Source organism: Hordeum vulgare, chromosome 5H (assembly GCF_904849725.1).
Source record: "Hordeum vulgare subsp. vulgare chromosome 5H, MorexV3_pseudomolecules_assembly, whole genome shotgun sequence".
Classification (NCBI taxonomy): Eukaryota; Viridiplantae; Streptophyta; class Magnoliopsida; order Poales; family Poaceae; genus Hordeum; species Hordeum vulgare.
Genome location: NC_058522.1, coordinates 432,770,787 through 432,776,786, shown reverse-complemented (window position 1 = coordinate 432,776,786; position 6,000 = coordinate 432,770,787).

Sequence of the window (6,000 nt, the reverse complement as noted above, 5' to 3'; positions counted from 1 at the left end):
GTTTCTTCTAATCTCTCTTATGCATGATTTCATATCCTTGTAATTCTCTTCGAGTTGTGGGTTTTGTTTGGCCAACTAGATCTATAATTCTTGCAATGGGAGAAGTGCTTGGTTTTGGGTTCATACCGTGCGGTGACCTCACCCAATGACAGAAGGGGTAGCGAGGGGCGCATCGTGTTGTTGCCATCAAGGGTAAAAAGATGGGGTTGTCATCATTGGTTTGAGATTATCCCTCTACATCATGTCATCTTGCTTAAGGCGTTACTCTGTTCGTCATGAACTCAATACACTAGATGCATGCCGGATAGCAGTCGATGTGTGGAGTAATAGTAGTAGATGCGGAAAGTATCGGTCTACTTGTCTCGGACGTGATGCCTATATGTATGATCATTGCCTTAGATATCATCATGACTCTGCGCGGTTCTATCAATTGCTCGACAATAATTTGTTCACCCACCGTAATATTTTCTATTTTGAGAGAAGCCTCTAGTGAAAACTATGGCCCCCGGGTCTACTCCACACCATATTTTCAGCCTTACACTTTTTCTTCGTTGCACTTTCCGCCTTCAGATCTCACTTTGCAATCAATCTTGAAGGGATTGACAACCCCTTTATAGCGTTGGGTGCAAGCTCTTTGTGTTTGTGCAGGTACTCTGTACTTGATGAGATTCTCCTACTAGATTGATACCTTGGTTCTCAAACTGGGGGAAATACTTACTGCTCATGTGCTGCATCGCCCTTTCCTCTTCAAGGGAAAAACCAACGCAAGCTCAAGAGACGACAGAAGGATTTCTGGCACCATTGCCGGGGAAGGACTTTTGTTGCCGTAGCACATCCCCAAACTTTAAGAAATGACAACTTTGGCCTCTTGCCATGCCATAGCTCATATGGTGTCGTCTCAACGGATTTAGATGGTGACCTATTTAAAGTGAATGCAGTTGTCTCTAATGCATAACCCCAAAACGATAATGGTAAATCGATAATAGACATCATAGATCGCACCATATCTAACAAAGTACGATTATGACGTTCGGACACACCATTACGTTGTGGTGTTCCAGGCGGTGTCAACTGTGAAACGATTCCACATTGTCATAAGTGAGCACCAAACTCGAAACTCATAAATTCGCCCCCTCGATCAGATCGTAGGAACTTGATCTTGTTGCTACGATGATTTTCAAGTTCACTCTAAAATTGTTTGAACTTTTCAAACGTCTCAGACTTGTGCTTCATCAAGTAGATATATCCATACCTACTGAAATCATCAGTGAAGATGAGAAAATAACGATATCCGCTGTGTGCCTCCATACTCATTGGCCCGCACACACAGTATGTATGATTTCCAACAAGTAGCTTGCACGCTCCATTGTTCCAGAGAACGGAGTCTTAGTCATATTGCCCATGAGGCATGGTTCGCACGTGTCAAGTGATTCAAAATCAAGTGACTCCAAAACCCCATCAGCATGGAGTTTCTTCATGCGTTTTACACCAATATGACCTAAGAGGCAGTGCCAAAAAAGGTGGCGCTATCATTGTTAACTCTACATCTTTTGGTCTCAATGGTATGGATATGTTAGTCATCACAATCAAGATTCAATATGAACAAACCCCTCGCATTGGGTGCATGACCATAAAAGATATTACTCATAAAAATAGAACAACCATTATTCTCTGACTTAAATGAGTAACCGTCTCGCAATAAACAAGATCCAGATATAATGTTCATGCTTAACGCGGGCACTAAATAACAATTATTTAAGTTCATAACTAATCCTGATGGTAAATGAAGTGAGACCGTGCCGACGGCGACTGCATCAACCTTGGAACCATTTCCCACGCGCATCATCACTTCATCCTTCGACGGCCTTCGTCTATTTCGCAGTTCCTGTTTCGAGTTGCAAACCTGAGCAACAGAACCGGTATCAAAAACCCAGGCACTACTACAAGAGTGGGTTAGGTACACGTCAATAACATGTATATCACATATACCTGGTTTGGCGTTGGCTGCCTTCGTATCGGCCAAATACTTGGGGTTGTTTCTCTTCCAGTGACCCATCCCCTTGCAATAATAGCACTTTGTTTCCGGCTTAGGTCCAGCCTTGGGTTTCTTCGTTGGAGGGACAACGGTTTTGCCGCTCTTCTTGGAGTTACCCTTCTTGCCTTTGCCATTTCTCTTGAAACCAATGGTCTTATTGACCATCAGCACTTGATGCTCTTTTCGGAGTTCTGACTCTGCGACTTTCAGCATCGCGAATAACTCACCGGATGACTTATTCATCCCTTCCATGTTATAGTTCAACACAAAGCTCTTGTAGCTAGGTGGCAGTGATTGAAGAATGTTGTCAGTGATAGCCTCTTGCGGGAGTTCAACTCCCAGCTCAGCTAAACGGTTTGAGTACCAGACATTTTGACCACATGTTCACTGACAGACGAATTCTCCTCCATTTTGCAAGCATAGAATTTATTGGAGGTCTCATACCTCTCAATCCGGGCATTCTTCTGAAAGATAAACTTCAACTCCTTGAACATCTCATATGCTCCATGACATTCAAAGCATCGTTGAAGTCCCGGTTCTAAGCCATACAAGACTGCACAATGAACTACCGAGTAGTCCTCCTTACGTGCTTCCCAAGCGTTCAAAACATCTTGTTCAGACGAAGCGGGTGGTTCATCTCCTAGCGCTGCATCAAGGACATAATTCTTTTTCCCAGCTTGTAGGATAAGGCTCAGATTATGATCCCAGTCAACAAAGTTGCTACCATCATCTTTCAGCTTAGCTTTCTCTAGGAACGTATTGAAATTCAGGTTTGCTACTGTGTGAGCCATTGATCTACAACATAAAATATTGCAAAGTGGACTTAGACTATGTTCAAGACAATTATAGTTCAGCTAATCATATTACTAATAAACTCCCACTCAAATAGACATCCATCTAGTTATTTGAGTGTGGCATGATCCAAATTCACTAACTCAAGTCCGATCATCACGTGAGTTGAGTGCAGTTTCAGTGGTAAACATCTCTATGTCAATCATATCAACTATACGATTCGTGCTCGACCTTTCGGTCTCTTGTATTCTGAGGCCATGTCTGTACATCCTAGGCTCGTCAAGTTTTAACCCGAGTTTTCCGCGTGTGCAACTCTTTTGCACCCGTTGTATGTGAACGTTGAGTCTATCAGACCCGATCATCACGTGGTGTCTCGAAACAATGAACTGTCGCAACGGTGCACGGTCGGGGAGAACACAATTTTATCTTGAAATTTAGTGAGGGATCACCTTATAATGCTACCGTCATACTAAGCAAGATAAGGTTCATAAAAGGATTAACATTACATGCAATTCATAAGTGACATGATATGGCCATGATCTTGTGCTTCTTGATCTCCATCACCAAAGCACCGACATGATCTTCATTGTCACCGGCGCCACACCATGATCTCCATCATCGTGCCACCATCGAGGTTACCGTGCTATCTATGCTATTACTACTAAAGCTACAACCTAGAAATATAGTAAACGCATCTCCAAACACAAACGTTAGTTTAAAGACAACCCTATGGCTCCTGCCGGTTGCCATAGCATCGACGTGCAAGTCGATATTTAATTATTACAACATGATCATCTCATACATCCAATATATCACATCATGTCGTTGGCCATATCACATCACATGCATACCCTGCAAAAACAAGTTAGACGTCCTCTAATTTGTTCTTGCATGTTTTACGTGGCTGCTATGGGTATCTAGTATGATCGCATCTTACTTACGCAAAACCACAATGGAGATGTGCAAATTGCTATTTAACCTCTCTCCAAGGACCGCATCGGTCAAATCCAATTCAACTAAAGTTGAAGAAACAGACACCCGCCAATCATCTTTATGCAACAAGTTGCATGTTAGTCGATGAAACCGGTCTCTCGTAAGCGTACGAGTAAGGTTGGTCCAGGCCGCTTCGATCCAACAATACCGTCGAATCGAGAAAATACTAAGGAGGGCAATATATCGAACATCAACGCCCACAAAAACTTTTGTGTTCTACTCGAGATTACATCTACGCATGAACTTAGCTCATGATGCCACTGTTGGGGAACGTTGCATGGGAAACAAAAAAAAAATCTTAGGCACACGAAGACCTATCATGGTGATGTTCATCTACGAGAGGGAGATCGGATCCACATATCCTATTAGATCGCTAAGCGGGAAGCATTAAGAAACGCGGTTGATGTAGTGGAACAGCTTCATGATTCAAATCACCGTCGTCCCACGATCCGTCCTGATTTAGCACCAAACGGACGGCACCTCCACGTTCAGCACACGTACAGCTCGATGACGATCTCCGCCTTCCTGATCCAGCAAGAGAGACAGGGAAGTAGATGAGTTCTCCAGCAGCGTGACGGTGCGTCGGTGATGGTGATGATCTATTCCTGCAGGGCTCCGCCCAAGCTCCGCAGAAAACAGATCTAGAGGAAGAACTACGAAGTAGAGGTTTAGGTTGCACGTGGAAAAGTTGTGTCTCAAAAAGCCCTAAACATCAAGTATATATAGGAGGAGCCAAGGGGTGGGGCTTTGCCCCAGGGTGTTTACCAAGAGGGAGGAGGGATCCTCCTCCAAGTCGGTTTGGAGGGAGGAGTCCCTTCCTTCCTTCCCACCTCCTCTTTTTTTCCTTTTTTTCTTTCTCCTTTGATTTTTTTCCTCTTGGCCGAAATACCCCTATTGGGATGGCCTCACCAGCCCACCAAGGGCTAATGCGCCACCCATGGGCTATTAGGTTCTCTCCCGGGTGGGTGGCCCCCTCCCGGTAAAAACCCGGAACCCATTCGTCACTCCCGGTACACTGCCGGCAATGCCCGAAATCTTTCCGGAGGCCAAATGAAACAATCCTATATATCAATATTTGTTTCCGGACCATTCCGTAAACCCTCGTGACGTCCGTGATCTCATTCGGGACTCCGAACAAACCTTTGGTCACCAACGCCTATAACTCAACTATACCGAAACGTCACCGAACCTTAAGTGTACAGACCATGTGGGTTCGAGAACTATGCATACATGACCTAAGACACTCCCCGGTAAATATCCAACCGCTGGACCTGGATGTCATATTGGATCCTACGTATTCTACGAAGATCTTATCGGATGAACCTCTGTGCCAAGGATTCACATAATCCCGTATACCATTCCCTTTGTCCTTCGGTATGTTACTTGCCCGAGATTTGATCGTCGGTATCCGTATACCTATTTCAATCTCATTACTCGCAAGTCTCCTTACTCGTTCTGTAATACAAGATCCCATGACTAACACTTTAGCCACATTGCTTGCAAGGCTTATATGTGATGTTGTATTACCGAGTGGGCCCCGAGATAACTCTCCGTCACGCGGAGTGACAAATCCCAGTCTTGATCCATGCTAACTGAATGGACACCTTCGGAGATACCTGTAGAGCACCTTTATAGTCACCCAGTAACGTTGCGGTGTTTGATACACACAAGGTATTCCTCCAGTGTCAGTGAGTTACATGATCTCATGGTCATAGGAATGAATACTTGACATGCAGAAAACAATAGCAACAAAATGACACGATCACATGCTACGTTCATAGTTTGGGTCTTGTCCATCACATCATTCTCCCAATGATGTGATCCAGTCATCAAGTGACAACACTTGCATATGGTCAGAAAACCTTAACCATCCTTGATCAATTGGCTAGTCAACTAGAGGCTTACTAGGGACATAGTTTTGTCTATATATCCACACATGCATTTATGTTTTCATTCAATACAATTATAGCATGGATAATAAACGATTATCTTGAAGTAGGAAATATAATAATAACTATTTTATCATTGCCTCTAGGGCATATTTCCAACAGCTCGATATGGTGAGACCTTTCAAAATGTCGTCACATAAAAAGACACATCTTCTGGTTGTAGTGGATGAATTCACCAAGTGGGTTGAAGCAGAGCCGATCAGTAAGAGTGATGCTGAGTCTGTGGTGCAA